This window comes from Protomyctophum bolini (genome assembly GCF_963924005.1).
Source record: "Protomyctophum bolini genome assembly, chromosome: 23".
Classification (NCBI taxonomy): domain Eukaryota; kingdom Metazoa; phylum Chordata; class Actinopteri; order Myctophiformes; family Myctophidae; genus Protomyctophum; species Protomyctophum bolini.
Window position 1 is genome coordinate 25,590,018 of NC_137884.1, and position 16,984 is coordinate 25,607,001.

General features: G+C 43.6%; 1 protein-coding gene across 1 annotated transcript in view; it reads left to right on the forward strand.

Annotated features, from left to right (window-relative positions):
* Positions 1–4,390: 4,390 nt before the first annotated feature.
* LOC308311009 (NACHT, LRR and PYD domains-containing protein 3-like) overlaps positions 4,391–16,984 on the forward strand; it is a 46,449-nt gene continuing 33,855 nt past the window's right edge. Inside the window, exons 1-4 of the mRNA XM_080757504.1 lie at positions 4,391–4,799; positions 7,891–7,962; positions 13,093–13,271; positions 15,590–15,661. The gene's annotated coding sequence lies outside the window, so the exon portion shown is untranslated. The remainder of the gene's footprint in view (positions 4,800–7,890; positions 7,963–13,092; positions 13,272–15,589; positions 15,662–16,984) is intronic.

Consider the following 16,984-nt stretch of genomic DNA (forward strand, 5'->3'; position numbering starts at 1 on the left):
GCTGGTATTAGAAAAACAGCGCACGGGAGTGGAAATATGACCAGTGGGCCGTGGAAGGTATTTCCACAAGGCGTCAGAGAGAGACACTCGCTGTAAGCATTGGACCAGGGCTAACCAAAGACAAGCCCCTTGGCATTTTATCTGTTGAATTATCCTCCATTTTCAATTAATCTGAACATTAAAGACATGACATACAAATACACACTTCTATGAAGTAAAAAGGAATAACAGTTAAATAAAGTTACAAATTACAATACAATAATTAGTGCAGATTTGCAGTTTTTCCACACAGCCTTATAGCCCCATTTGTGCCCTCTCCCTGCTACGCTCATTCTGTAGCTCCGAGACCCTGGGCCCCTCCCACCGCGGTTCAGAAACGTTTCCACAATACACGCTTCTTACCCTTTTCTGCACAATGAATCCAAAACGTGAAGGGGCAGAAAGGGTTTACACTAATTCAAACTTAGCAACGCCAAAGAAAATCCAACTTTAAACGGTTACACGAGCGTCACAGCGGTTGTTTAGCATGTTTTTCAAGGAAGTTTAAAATCTTTAGCGCCTCCCCGGCGCCTCCCCTGGTCGAACATTTCCAACTGACCTCAGTTCACTCGACGTGCTGCACGCGCACGACTTCCTTGATAAACATGGAAGCGACTGACAAAAGGCTCGGTTCAAATGGCCAGTTGGATTTTCTGTGGCGTTGCTAAGGTTGAATTAGTGTAAACCCTTTCTGCCCCTTCACGTTTTGGATTCATTGTGCAGAAAAGGGTAAGAAGCGTGTATTGTGGAAACATGCGCCGTTTCTGAACCGCGGTGGGAGGGGCCCAGTAGGGTGTGACCTCATCTCGGAGCTACAGAATGAGCGTATAGGGAGAGGACACATATGGGGCTATCTTATATCCTACCAAAACATTTGAACTGATGCTGGAAAAACATGCAGGGAAGATGGCCCATTTTAGCATTTCAATTCATTCAGTGAGTGAGAGAGACAGTCATTTGAATGCTTCGCATAGTAGCCTAAACCCACCATCACAACTTGTTTAGAAGTCAATTCAAATCATTAGCATAGACACTCACTGGCCTGACAGAAGTGGGTATTTAGGGAGCAGTGCTCCACCTTGTGGTACCAACTGGCATTGGCGCACGCCGTGTGAAAACTGTGCTGAAAACTGAAACTGTGCTCACAGTAAGACGCACAGAGAGACAGATGTCATTGAATTGAGCATTATCTATACATAACAAAGTGTGAATATCTAGCTATAAAGCAAGTCTTCTCACTTTGTGCTATTCTAGATCTAGCATAGTAAGACAAGACACAACAGATACAATGGTTCTTCTGACAAGACAAGACACAACCGTTCAACATTCTGTGTAGACGTGTCATGATCAGTTGTTTGTGTGAACCAGGTAACCAACCAGTTTGACAACCTCTTCTCTTTCCTTGTCTGTCTGTCTGTCTGTCTGTCTCTCAAACATGCTTTATTGGCATGACATTTTACAAGTGTTGCCAAAGCACAATCACAGATATGACAAACAACAACATAACAACATAATATCACTGAAATGAAAAAAATATATACTTGTGACAGGAATTGACATATTTTGCAGCCAAAACTGCACATTCCTTCTGTTCCCCCAGAAGGAGTGGTAATTTCTCCCTTTCTGTCATACTTCGGAATTCTGGGAAATTTGTGGGAAAAACTTGTCTGTCTGTCTGTCTGTGCACATTGTCAAAGTCTTTCTCAGGTTTGTATCAGTTACTGTAGTTAGGTAGTCTGCCACAGTATACTGTCTGTTTAGAGCCACATATGTTTCTAGTTTGGGTTGTGATTGTGTGAGTTCGTTCCAATATGTGATGTATTTATCTTTTTCTTTAGTTATAATCTAATAGTCTCTCTCTCTGTCTCTCTCTTTCTTTCTCTCTGTCTCTCTATGTCTCTCAAAAGTCAGTCTACAGTACAGAACCAGAACCAAGGGTGGTGTACAGTACAGAACCGGGCGGACAGGATTCATAACGGGTAACAAAACATAACAAACATTTGATGACTTGGAGGTCTACATTCAATATACATTAAACAAAACAAATAAAAACTACACTAAAATGTCAGGAAGGGACTAGTGGACAAGAGATCTACTGTTAGTCATTTTACACTTGGATTCATGCTGAAAATAGCAGATCTACAATTGATCTATATTGTTTATAGCGTATGAGAGTTTATGAGTTTTGTCCCCTGTGGTGAGAAAATAAAACCATAAATTGGTCATTGGTTAGACCAGTCATACAACCAATCTCAAACCCTCCCCCTAACCCTAACCTCCCACGGGGCAGCACACCTAAACCTAACCTTAACCCTCTCCCAACCCTTAACGCACCCCTCACCAACCTTAATCCGGTCGTTTTAACGCACCCCTCACCAACCTTAATCCGGTCGTTTTAACGCACCCCTCACCAACCTTAATCCGGTCGTGTTTTTTTAAATATATATTTTTATCCCACGATTTTGTAACCCATTTTTCACCCGTGTCAATTATCTAATGTGATCCTGGGCTCTACACACCCTCCACCAACCTAGTCCCCATATATGGGGGACAAGGGGAGAGCAACCTAGTCCCCATATATGGGGGACAAGGGGAGACCAACCTAGTCCCCATATATGGGGGACAAGGGGAGAGCAACGGACTTGAACTCATGCTTCCTTCATGCCAGAGTGTCCAAGTTGCTCCTTTACACCTGACAGGGGGGAGTTTCCCTGGTTAGACGTAGCACGTGGAAGGAACACGTTATTCCAACCAGTTCCTTTCCCCTCCATCAGGCACCCCGGCTGGCCAGGGGGAGGCAGTATAGAGACCAGTTCCTTTCCCCTTCATCAGGCGCCCCGGCTGGCCAGGGGGAGGCAGTATAGAGACCAGTTCCTTTCCCCTCCATCAGGCGCCCCGGCTGGCCAGGGGGAGGCAGTTTAGAGACCAGTTCCTTTCCCCTCCATCAGACGCCCCGGCTGGCCAGGGGGAGGCAGTTTAGAGACCAGTCCACAGTGTACAGTTATGCCCCAGTCCACAGTCCACAGTGTACAGTTATGCCCCAGTCCACAGTCCACAGTGTACAGTTATGCCCCAGTCCACAGTCCACAGTGTACAGTTATGCCCCAGTCCACAGTGTACAGTTATGCCCCAGCCGATCCCAGATGGTTGTCTCACACGTTGGGAGGAGAAAAAAAAGGATGGGATATCGGGCTTTCACCCCACACATTACTTTTCTCAGAGATAAGCCTCAAGGCTTGCAGTCATGGCTTCACATAGCTCACGTAAAGTTAAAATATCCGTGCAGGATCCAGAAATGCATAGCCGTTGCATTTCGTCACTATTCTAGTGGGACATCTGCCCGGATGTGTATCGGTTCTATTCTAGTGGGACATCTGCCCGGATGTGTATCGGTTGAGGCTTCCCGTAGGGCGTTCTCTGTTCTGCTTTGTTGGGGGGGGGGTAGCATATCCGTGCAGGGGGGGGGGGTTAGCATATCCGTGCAGGTTCCAGGGGGGGGGGGGGTGCAGGTTCCAGAAATGCATATTTGCATTTGAAATCTGGCTGACTATATAGTTGTGTACAACAGGAAAATCATCATAAAGGAGGTAAAGATGGAAAAGAAACATATACAGTGAGGGGGGGGGGGGGGTTCATATTTTACGGGGGCCAGTTTCTAATTGCAGCCGTCCGTATAGGTGCCCTTTGAGAGCAGTTTTGAAGGAGTCAAGTGATTTGCATGTCTTAATGACTGTTGGTAGGGCGTTCCACATTTTGATGGCATAGGAGCGAAATTAATTTAGTCCCTTGTTTGTGCCAAATCTGGGTTGCACATGGGTTGTTCGTTGCACTCCCTCATGGTGTTGTGGGTGTGGACTTCGTTTACATTAAGGAAGTATCTAGACAGGTACATGCAGGGTATCTTGGTGGTGTATGGAATCTTGTGGACCAGACCCATTGCTAGATGCTGTACTAATTAAGCCATCCAGCCTGTCAAAGTGGGCACTGGGTAGGGGTTCGGGGGGTGAGGCTAAGTAAGTAAGTAGAGAGAGAGAGGAAGGACAGGCCAGTTCTGATGAGTCAGATTAACTGACTGTAGTTTTACAATGAGTCCACTAGGTGGTGGACAATGAACACATTACATTTAAAAAGAGAAATGTTGCAGCCATGTTTCCATCAGAGTTTAGAAGCACTCGTTTTCTGTAAAGCAACGTCCTGCTGCCTCTTGCGTTATGTGCTAATTCAAAACAGGTGGTACGCAGGGTCAGTTGAGTGATATCTAACGAGCGCTTCCAAACTCCAGCACTTAGAAAAAGATGAATCTGCAAGGACCCAAAGTAGATCATAACATGTCAACAGTGGACTTTTATATGAAACAAACACTTTGAGGATAGAAATAGAATAATTCAAGCTTTCTCTACAGCTGCAATGTTGGTGAGTTTGACGTTGTTTAATACAACCAGAGAGGACTTTTCTGTTTGGATGAATGGGCTTCCATTGCACCTGTAGGTAGCACCTTGCCATTAACTTTAATATATGGTAAGATGGGCGCGCGGTCTGCATGATTCTCTCTCTGTCACCATGCTGTTTTTAAACGTCGCAGCCATCAGATCTACAAGCTCTCGCGACGCGCTGTGAGCTTGTAGATCTGCTCTTGTAGTGTGGGAGGAACCAAGGGGAGGAACGAGGAAGTGTCTCGTTCCCTTCCGCCCCAAACAGTCAGATCATCTTGGATCTTTTCCCTCTACTCTCCGGCCAGCTCTGCTCAACAAGGTCTACAGGTATTTATAAAAGATACTTTATGCTGTTAGTATGTTGTGTTTACACTTAACCTGTGGTTAACAATAACCCTACTACATGTATCTCTGAATATTGAATACTTTACTTTTTAAACTAAGCAACAGCTACCTATCCTTAAATATTTTCAATATTATTAGCCTCTACTTGTATTATGTCTTCTGTAATCTCAGCATCATTGGAAATGAAGACTTTGTGTTCAGCATAGTTGCGTTGCGGTGGAGATTTATTAGAACTCGAGTCGTTAGACTATCTTTAGCCTTGTAGGCATATTTATTTATTCAAACAAGCGGCAATGATACGGCTGTGTTGCCGCTCTGCTCTGTAGTATCAGAATAACAACATCATACCGGAACAGGTAGTTCTGTAGGTGACAGAGGTATAGTCAGTGACGTCACGTTCAGGACGCACTGCAGATAACATTGCCCTCTGTAGGACACAAGAAGTAGGGGCGCACATAATGCTATACTTAACACTTTGTCCTTTTTATAAGAAAACAAATGAAGGTTAAATGTACTTTTGAACCCCTACCATGACATGTTCTATGAGCAGGGTGTGGCTGTAAACAAGTCCTTGGCTTAGTCCACTTCCCTGGGTAAACAAATAACTTTGCTTTGCTTTGCTTTGAAAGTGCAATATAATTTGTATTATACACCAAAGACTAGCCCTGGTCCAATGCTTACAGCGAGTGTCTCTCTCTGACGCCTTGTGGAAATACCTTCCACAGCCCACTGGTCATATTTCCACTCCCGTGCGCTGTTTTTCTAATACCAGCAAATAAACAAAACGACGTAACCACTCACCGAAATAAAGCCTGCTAGACCTTGGTAAAAGTCTATTCTCGACCCTGGGAAGCGTCCCAGGTCCCCAGTTTCTCTCTAAAATGCACTATTTTAATCATTAAATGAAATGAATCCAGCCAGATCGGCGCGGGTAAAACCCGGAAATGCCATAGTAGAAGAAATGACTCTGCCCGGTAAATTCAGGGTACATTGCGTTATTAAGATGACACAAAGTGCATTTTAGAGAGAAACTGGGGACCTGAGACGCTTCCCAGGTTCGAGAATAGACTTTTACCAAGGTCTAGCAGGCTTTATTTCGGTGAGTGGTTACGTCGTTTTGTTTATTTGCTGGTATTAGAAAAACAGCGCACGGGAGTGGAAATATGACCAGTGGGCCGTGGAAGGTATTTCCACAAGGCGTCAGAGAGAGACACTCGCTGTAAGCATTGGACCAGGGCTAACCAAAGACAAGCCCCTTGGCATTTTATCTGTTGAATTATCCTCCATTTTCAATTAATCTGAACATTAAAGACATGACATACAAATACACACTTCTATGAAGTAAAAAGGAATAACAGTTAAATAAAGTTACAAATTACAATACAATAATTAGTGCAGATTTGCAGTTTTTCCACACAGCCTTATAGCCCCATTTGTGCCCTCTCCCTGCTACGCTCATTCTGTAGCTCCGAGACCCTGGGCCCCTCCCACCGCGGTTCAGAAACGTTTCCACAATACACGCTTCTTACCCTTTTCTGCACAATGAATCCAAAACGTGAAGGGGCAGAAAGGGTTTACACTAATTCAAACTTAGCAACGCCAAAGAAAATCCAACTTTAAACGGTTACACGAGCGTCACAGCGGTTGTTTAGCATGTTTTTCAAGGAAGTTTAAAAGCTTTAGCGCCTCCCCGGCGCCTCCCCTGGTCGAACATTTCCAACTGACCTCAGTTCACTCGACGTGCTGCACGCGCACGACTTCCTTGATAAACATGGAAGCGACTGACAAAAGGCTCGGTTCAAATGGCCAGTTGGATTTTCTGTGGCGTTGCTAAGGTTGAATTAGTGTAAACCCTTTCTGCCCCTTCACGTTTTGGATTCATTGTGCAGAAAAGGGTAAGAAGCGTGTATTGTGGAAACATGCGCCGTTTCTGAACCGCGGTGGGAGGGGCCCAGTAGGGTGTGACCTCATCTCGGAGCTACAGAATGAGCGTATAGGGAGAGGACACATATGGGGCTATCTTATATCCTACCAAAACATTTGAACTGATGCTGGAAAAACATGCAGGGAAGATGGCCCATTTTAGCATTTCAATTCATTCAGTGAGTGAGAGAGACAGTCATTTGAATGCTTCGCATAGTAGCCTAAACCCACCATCACAACTTGTTTAGAAGTCAATTCAAATCATTAGCATAGACACTCACTGGCCTGACAGAAGTGGGTATTTAGGGAGCAGTGCTCCACCTTGTGGTACCAACTGGCATTGGCGCACGCCGTGTGAAAACTGTGCTGAAAACTGAAACTGTGCTCACAGTAAGACGCACAGAGAGACAGATGTCATTGAATTGAGCATTATCTATACATAACAAAGTGTGAATATCTAGCTATAAAGCAAGTCTTCTCACTTTGTGCTATTCTAGATCTAGCATAGTAAGACAAGACACAACAGATACAATGGTTCTTCTGACAAGACAAGACACAACCGTTCAACATTCTGTGTAGACGTGTCATGATCAGTTGTTTGTGTGAACCAGGTAACCAACCAGTTTGACAACCTCTTCTCTTTCCTTGTCTGTCTGTCTGTCTGTCTGTCTCTCAAACATGCTTTATTGGCATGACATTTTACAAGTGTTGCCAAAGCACAATCACAGATATGACAAACAACAACATAACAACATAATATCACTGAAATGAAAAAAATATATACTTGTGACAGGAATTGACATATTTTGCAGCCAAAACTGCACATTCCTTCTGTTCCCCCAGAAGGAGTGGTAATTTCTCCCTTTCTGTCATACTTCGGAATTCTGGGAAATTTGTGGGAAAAACTTGTCTGTCTGTCTGTCTGTGCACATTGTCAAAGTCTTTCTCAGGTTTGTATCAGTTACTGTAGTTAGGTAGTCTGCCACAGTATACTGTCTGTTTAGAGCCACATATGTTTCTAGTTTGGGTTGTGATTGTGTGAGTTCGTTCCAATATGTGATGTATTTATCTTTTTCTTTAGTTATAATCTAATAGTCTCTCTCTCTGTCTCTCTCTTTCTTTCTCTCTGTCTCTCTATGTCTCTCAAAAGTCAGTCTACAGTACAGAACCAGAACCAAGGGTGGTGTACAGTACAGAACCGGGCGGACAGGATTCATAACGGGTAACAAAACATAACAAACATTTGATGACTTGGAGGTCTACATTCAATATACATTAAACAAAACAAATAAAAACTACACTAAAATGTCAGGAAGGGACTAGTGGACAAGAGATCTACTGTTAGTCATTTTACACTTGGATTCATGCTGAAAATAGCAGATCTACAATTGATCTATATTGTTTATAGCGTATGAGAGTTTATGAGTTTTGTCCCCTGTGGTGAGAAAATAAAACCATAAATTGGTCATTGGTTAGACCAGTCATACAACCAATCTCAAACCCTCCCCCTAACCCTAACCTCCCACGGGGCAGCACACCTAAACCTAACCTTAACCCTCTCCCAACCCTTAACGCACCCCTCACCAACCTTAATCCGGTCGTTTTAACGCACCCCTCACCAACCTTAATCCGGTCGTTTTAACGCACCCCTCACCAACCTTAATCCGGTCGTGTTTTTTTAAATATATATTTTTATCCCACGATTTTGTAACCCATTTTTCACCCGTGTCAATTATCTAATGTGATCCTGGGCTCTACACACCCTCCACCAACCTAGTCCCCATATATGGGGGACAAGGGGAGAGCAACCTAGTCCCCATATATGGGGGACAAGGGGAGACCAACCTAGTCCCCATATATGGGGGACAAGGGGAGAGCAACGGACTTGAACTCATGCTTCCTTCATGCCAGAGTGTCCAAGTTGCTCCTTTACACCTGACAGGGGGGAGTTTCCCTGGTTAGACGTAGCACGTGGAAGGAACACGTTATTCCAACCAGTTCCTTTCCCCTCCATCAGGCACCCCGGCTGGCCAGGGGGAGGCAGTATAGAGACCAGTTCCTTTCCCCTTCATCAGGCGCCCCGGCTGGCCAGGGGGAGGCAGTATAGAGACCAGTTCCTTTCCCCTCCATCAGGCGCCCCGGCTGGCCAGGGGGAGGCAGTTTAGAGACCAGTTCCTTTCCCCTCCATCAGACGCCCCGGCTGGCCAGGGGGAGGCAGTTTAGAGACCAGTCCACAGTGTACAGTTATGCCCCAGTCCACAGTCCACAGTGTACAGTTATGCCCCAGTCCACAGTCCACAGTGTACAGTTATGCCCCAGTCCACAGTCCACAGTGTACAGTTATGCCCCAGTCCACAGTGTACAGTTATGCCCCAGCCGATCCCAGATGGTTGTCTCACACGTTGGGAGGAGAAAAAAAAGGATGGGATATCGGGCTTTCACCCCACACATTACTTTTCTCAGAGATAAGCCTCAAGGCTTGCAGTCATGGCTTCACATAGCTCACGTAAAGTTAAAATATCCGTGCAGGATCCAGAAATGCATAGCCGTTGCATTTCGTCACTATTCTAGTGGGACATCTGCCCGGATGTGTATCGGTTCTATTCTAGTGGGACATCTGCCCGGATGTGTATCGGTTGAGGCTTCCCGTAGGGCGTTCTCTGTTCTGCTTTGTTGGGGGGGGGGTAGCATATCCGTGCAGGGGGGGGGGGTTAGCATATCCGTGCAGGTTCCAGGGGGGGGGGGGGGTGCAGGTTCCAGAAATGCATATTTGCATTTGAAATCTGGCTGACTATATAGTTGTGTACAACAGGAAAATCATCATAAAGGAGGTAAAGATGGAAAAGAAACATATACAGTGAGGGGGGGGGGGGGTTCATATTTTACGGGGGCCAGTTTCTAATTGCAGCCGTCCGTATAGGTGCCCTTTGAGAGCAGTTTTGAAGGAGTCAAGTGATTTGCATGTCTTAATGACTGTTGGTAGGGCGTTCCACATTTTGATGGCATAGGAGCGAAATTAATTTAGTCCCTTGTTTGTGCCGAATCTGGGTTGCACATGGGTTGTTCGTTGCACTCCCTCATGGTGTTGTGGGTGTGGACTTCGTTTACATTAAGGAAGTATCTAGACAGGTACATGCAGGGTATCTTGGTGGTGTATGGAATCTTGTGGACCAGACCCATTGCTAGATGCTGTACTAATTAAGCCATCCAGCCTGTCAAATTGGGCACTGGGTAGGGGTCAGTGTTGTTTTCGTCAGGACTGACGATAACGTAAATGACGACGTCAACGCCCCTTTTTCCAGGACTAAGACGGACTAAAACTAAAGACACTCAAATAATTCGGGACAAGACTGACGCTGACGAGCTAATAAGCTCTGTTTGACGCGATGACGATGACGAGACGTGTTTGTGTTATCGCTGACAAGACGAGGTTAGACGAACGTGTTAGTGGATTGACGAACAAAGTTTTAAATGCATGAAAATGTTCGCCAATAATATCACTGCTCTCGCCTCTATCCTCCTCTCCTTTCCTTGTTGGTCACGCCCATCTGCATGCACGCACACACACACACACACACACACACACACCGTCCCAAAGGTCCCATTCAGACAATAACATCACCAGACTGGGGAAAGCCAAGCCGCTGCAGATCACTTTGCTTGTCCCCGTGGATTGGAAATAGGATTTAAAATGCTATCCGATGATAGCGTGGATTACAGCTGCATACAGCACAGTTGTGTGCAATTATTCAACAAAGAATTCACATTTCACCGCGCCTCGTCAAGCCTCCAGTATCGGCTCAATGCGAAACATGTTGCACCTAGCCTAGCCTGGAAGCTAACGTCAATCAACAACAGTAGCTCTGGTCGATAGCGTAGTTAGGACTCAGGAGTTCTATGGTACTTAATTTGATCCTTTCCCCTCACTCACACCCGCGGCCTCGTTTTTAACATAAAAAAAGATGTGAAAGCCTACTTTCCTCCTTCTAACACTATGGATCAGAGCTAATGTTATTCCAACTCCCAGTAGCAGTTCAAGTACCCGACCAGATGACATGGTTTCTAACTAAACGGTTATGGCCAAATAAAATGTAAAATCTGCTATGGCTGTTACTGTATGTCCACGGAAGAAACACAGAGGTGTTTTCTTATGGTCAACTCATGTCACATATTTGCTGCACCAATTGAAACCCCCCCCACCAACCCTGTGGAATGCATACCCCAAAACTCTCAGAGACATGCCCCCACCATCCAAAACCTTCAATATTACTTTCCCCAGATATTTATTTTTATTTACTTAGTGTTTTTCCTTTAATAAAGTTGTTTTTGATTTATCATGTCCCCCTTGTAATTGTAAAGCATTTTTCGGTACTCAAAAAAGCTCTATATAAATTATTAATTTTGAGATATTATTACTACAAAAACAAGGTTTTATTGCTTAAACTTATGTATTCACTATTCATTGATTCACTAGTATACCAAAATCCATAAAAAAATGGCTCTCACAGTTCTTGGGTAAAATAATGATATGCGATTAAAATGCGATTAATCGAGATGAATTAACTACAAAGCCTCTGATTAATTAGATTTTTTTTAAATTGAGTCCCAGCTCTAATTAATACCTGTACGCTATAGACATTTTATTTAAAGACATTTTAAAATAATTGACAAACTGGACTAAAACCTTTTACTAAAATGACTAAAACTGACTAAAACCCTTAGGAGTTTCCGTCGACTAAAACTATCAAGGATAGAAATGACTAAGACTGACTAAGACTAATTAAGCATTTTTCCAAATGACTAAGACTGACTAAGACTAATTAAGCATTTTTCCAAATGACTAAGACTGACTAAGACTAATTAAGCATTTTTCCAAAAGACTAAGACTGACTAAATCTAAAAAATGCCTGCCAAAAACAACACTGGTAGGGGTGAGGTGGGTTCGGGGGGTGAGGTCAAGTAGAGAGAGAGAGAGAGAGAGAGAGAGAGAGAGAGAGAGAGAGAGAGAGAGAGAGAGAGAGGGGGGGGGGGGGGGGGGGAACGACGACAGGCCAGTTCTGATGAGTCAGATTAACTGACTGTAGTTTTACAATGAGTCCACTAGGTGGTGGACAATGAACACATTACATTTAAAAATGTGTTTTTACTCCCCGTGGAGTATTGTCCATTTGCAGACCATGTTTCCATCAGAGTTTAGAAGCACTCGTTTTCTGTAAAGCAACGTCCTGCTGCCTCTTGCGTTATGATGTGCTAATTCAAAACAGGTGGTACGCAGGGTCATGTTGAGTGATATCTAACGAGCGCTTCCAAACTCCAGTAGCCTACTTGGAAAAAGATTAATCTGAAAGGACCCAAAGTAGATCATAACATGTCAACAGTGGACTCTTTTTTTTTTTTTTTAAACAATGTATTTATTTTCCTTTTTTACACACAAATAACAATACAACCATACAGAAAACAACAATGAACATTACAAGACAATACAATTACTAATAGGCTATAAAGAAAGCAAAACAATAACCAAAAAACAAAACAAACAACAACAGCACTACTCCTCTTCAGCTCCATCCATTAAGCGTGACAATTTATTGTTCTTTATCTAATAAAACGGCCCCACACCTCCTGCAACATTTCTTGTTTGTCCTTGAGAATATATGCAATCTTTTCCAAAGGTAAACATATAGACAGTTCCCTGAACCACTGTGTAATACTTGGTTTGTCTGGTCTCTTAATGCTATCATTCTCTTAGCTTGTAAAAGACATATATCTATAAACATTTGTTCATTACGCTTTATCTTCTGTCCCTCTGGATATAGACCGAGCAGGAAGAACTTTGGTTCTGGTACAATATTTATTGACAAAATCTTCTGTATTTAAATCCTGCCCCCAAAATTCCATCAACTTTGGACAGGACCATAGACAGTGGAACAATGTGCCTCTTTCTTCACCGCATCTGGTGCACACATCTGGAATGTTACAATTATATACTTATTGAGTTTAACTGGTGTGATGTACACTCTCATAAGCCAATTGTATTGTAGAAGTTTTCGACGAGTATTCCCAGTCTGGGATTGAGCTATTCGTACACAAGCCGTACTCCATTGTTCCACTGTTAAATCAACAGTGGACTTTTATGAAACAAACACTTTGAGGATAGAAAGAGAATAATTCAAGCTTTCCCTACAGCTGCAATGTTGGTGAGTTTGACGTTGTTTAATACAACCAGAGAGGACTTTTCTGTTTGGATGAATGGGCTTCCATTGCACCTGTAGGTAGCGCCTTGCCATTAACTTTAATATATGGTAACTAAGATGGACGCGGTCTGCATGATTCTCTCTCTGTCACCATGCAGGCTGGATTGTCCTGTTTTTCTTGTAGATCTGCTCTTGTAGTGTGGGAGGAACCAAGGGGAGGAACGAGGAAGTGTCTCGTAACGTTCCCTTCCCCCCCAAACAGTCAGAGACTCAGATAATCTTGGATCTTTTCCCTCTACTCTCCGGCCAGCTCTGCTCTGCTCAACAAGGTCTACAGGTATTTATAAAAGATACTTTATGCTGTTAGTATGTTGTGTAAACACTTAACCTGTGGTTAACAATAAGCCTACATGTATCTCTGAATATTGAATACTTTACTTTTTAAACTAAGCAACAGCTACATATCCTTAAATATTTTCAATATTATTAGCCTCTACTTGTATTATGTCTTCTGTAATCTCAGCATCATTGAAAATGAAGACTTTGTCCTTTTTATAAGAAAACAAATAAAGGTTAAATGTACTTTTGAACCCCTACCATGACATGTTCTATGAGCAGGGTGTGGCTGTAAACAAGTCCTTGGCTTAGTCCACGTCCCTGCAGGGTAAACAAAGAACTTTGCTTTGCTTTGAAAGTGCAATTATCCTCCATTTTCAATTAATCTGAACATTAAAGACATGACATACAAATACACACTAATATGAAGTAAAAAGGAATAACAGTTAAATAAAGTTACAAATTACAATACAATAATTAGTGCATATTTGCAGTTTGTCCACACAGCCTTATAGCCCCATTTGTGCCCTCTCCCTGCTACGCTCATTCTGTAGCTCCGAGACCCTGGGCCCCTCCCACCGCGGTTCAGAAACGTTTCCACAATACACGCTTCTTACCCTTTTCTGCACAATGAATCCAAAACGTGAAGGGGCAGAAAGGGTTTACACTAATTCAAACTTAGCAACGCCAAAGAAAATCCAACTTTAAACGGTTACATGAGCGTCACAGCGGTTGTTTAGCATGTTTTTCAAGAAAGTTTAAAAGCTCTAGCGCCTCCCCGGCGCCTCCCCTGGTCGCACATTTCCAACTGACCTCAGTTCACTCGACATGCTGCACGCGCACACGCACGACTTCCTTGATAAACATGGAAGCGACTGACAAAAGGCTCGGTTCAAATGGCCAGTTGGATTTTCTTTGGCGTTGCTAAGTTTGAATTAGTGTAAACCCTTTCTGCCCCTTCACGTTTTGGATTCATTGTGCAGAAAAGGGTAAGAAGCGTGTATATGTGGAAACATGCGCCGTTTCTGAACCGCGGTGGGAGGGGCCCAGGGTGTGACCTCATCTCGGAGCTACAGAATGAGCGTATAGGGAGAGGACACATATGGGGCTAGCTTATATCCTACCAAAACATTTGAACTGATGCTGGAAAAACATGCAGGGAAGATGGCCCATTTTAGCATTTCAATTCATTCAGTGAGTGAGAGAGACAGTTTGAATGCTTCGCATAGTAGCCTAAGCCCACCATCACAACTTGTTTAGAAGTCAATTCAAATCATTAGCATAGACACTCACTGGCCTGACAGAAGTGGGTATTTAGGGAGCAGTGCTCCACCTTGTGGTACCAACTGGCATTGGCGCACGCCGTGTGAAAACTGTGCTGAAAACTGAAACTGTGCTCACAGTAAGACACACAGAGAGAGACAGATGTCATTGAATTGAGCATTATCTATACATAACAAAGTGTGAATATCTAGCTATAAAGCAAGTCTTCTCACTTTGTGCTATTCTAGATCTAGCATAGTAAGACAAGACACAACAGATACAATGGTTCTTCTGACAAGACAAGACACAACCGTTCTCAATGTGTGAAGGGCCGTCATTTGGCTTGTTGTCATCAACATTCTGTGTAGACGTGTCATGATCAGTTTGTGTGAACCAGGTAACCAACCAGTTTGACAACCTCTTCTCTTTCCTTGTCTGTCTGTCTGTCTGTCTGTCTGTCTGTCTCTCAAACATGCTTTATTGGCATGACATTTTACAAGTGTTGCCAAAGCACAATCACAGATATGACAAACGACAACATAACAACATAATATGACTGAAATTAAAAAAATATATACTTGTGACAGGAATTGACATATTTTGCAGCCAAAACTGCACATTCCTTCTGTTCCCCCAGAAGGAGTGGTAATTTCTCCCTTTCTGTCATACTTTGGAATTCTGGGAAATTTGTGGGAAAAACTCTCTATAGCTCCGTCATCACAGTGACAGCTCCTCTCTGGGCAGCCAGGTCTGTCTGTCTGTCTGTCTGTCTGTCTGTCTGTCTGTCTGTCTGTCTGTCTGTCTGTCTGTCTGTCTGTCTGTCTGTCTGTCTGTCTGCACATTGTCAAAGTCTTTCTCAGGTTTGTATCAGTTACTGTAGTTAGGTAGTCTGCCACAGTATACTGTCTGTTTAGAGCCACATATGTTTCTAGTTTGTGTTGTGATTGTGTGAGTTCGTTCCAATATGTGATGCATTTATCTTTTTCTTTAGTTATAATCTAATAGTCTCTCTCTCTGTCTCTCTCTCTCTATGTCTCTCTCTCTGTCTCTCAAAAGTCAGTCTACAGTACAGAACCAGAACCAAGGGTGGTGTACAGTACAGAACCGGGCGGACAGGATCCATGACGGGTAAAGATTCAAACACACATTTGATGACTTGTAGGTCTACATTCAATATACATTAAACAAAACAAATAAAAACTACACTAAAATGTCAGGAAGGGACTAGTGGACAAGATATCTACTATTAGTCATTTTACACTTGGATTCATGCTGAAAATAGCAGATCTACAATTGATCTATATTGTTTATAGCGTATGAGAGTTTATGAGTTTTGTCCCCTGTGGTGAGAAAATAAAACCATAAATTGGTCATTGGTTAGACCAGTCATACAACCAATCTCAAACCCTCCCCCTAACCCTAACCTCCCACGGGGCAGCACACCTAAACCTAACCTTAACCCTCTCCCAACCCTTGATGCACCCCTCACCAACCTTAATCCGGTCGTTTTAACGCACCCCTCACCAACCTTAATCCGGTCGTTTTAACGCACCCCTCACCAACCTTAATCCGGTCGTTTTAACGCACCCCTCACCAACCTTAATCCGGTCGTTTTAACGCACCCCTCACCAACCTTAATCCGGTCGTTTTAACGCACCCCTCACCAACCTTAATCCTACTAAGTCATCCAGCCTGTCAAAGTGGGCACTGGGTATAGGGTGAGGTGGGATCGGGGGGTGAGGTCAAGTAGAGAGAGAGAGAGAGAGAGAGAGAGAGAGAGAGAGAGGAAGGACAGGCCAGTTCTGATGAGTCAGATTAACTGACTGTAGTTTTACAATGAGTCCACTAGGTGGTGGACAATGAACACATTACATTTAATGTGTTTTTACTCCCCTGCTGCCTCTTGCGTTATGCGCTAATTCAAAACAGGTGGTTCGCAGGGGCAGTTGAGTGATATCTAACGAGCGCGTCCAAACTCCAGCACGTAGAAAAAGATTAATCTGCAAGTGATGGCCAAAGCATTTCCGCGGGTCCCCAGTGGGGGTCCCCAGTGGGGGTCCCCAGACAAAAACCTTGAGAACCCCTGCAGTAAGGATATGCTATTGCACTACTGGTCTGTCGTGACCCTATATTACTGGAATTACAAATTCTAAAGTCTAGGATACCTTAACTCTAATTAAAAGTTAAAGATGGCGCCGTATTCACTATGGTGAGCTAAGTTGTGTGATGTTAACTGTCACCGACCAACCTGACAATGCTCCAAATGTATGTGCAGCTATTTTAGATATTTTGTAAAAGTCGTGAAAATGTGACGCAAATTTGGAATATTTATTTTTCTGTTTTCTGTTTTTAACTCAAATCTTTGCTTCTGGGGGGAGGGGGTGGGGGGTCCCTGGAACTACATATTTTCAGATGGGGGTCCCTGGAACTACATATTTTCAGATGGGGGTC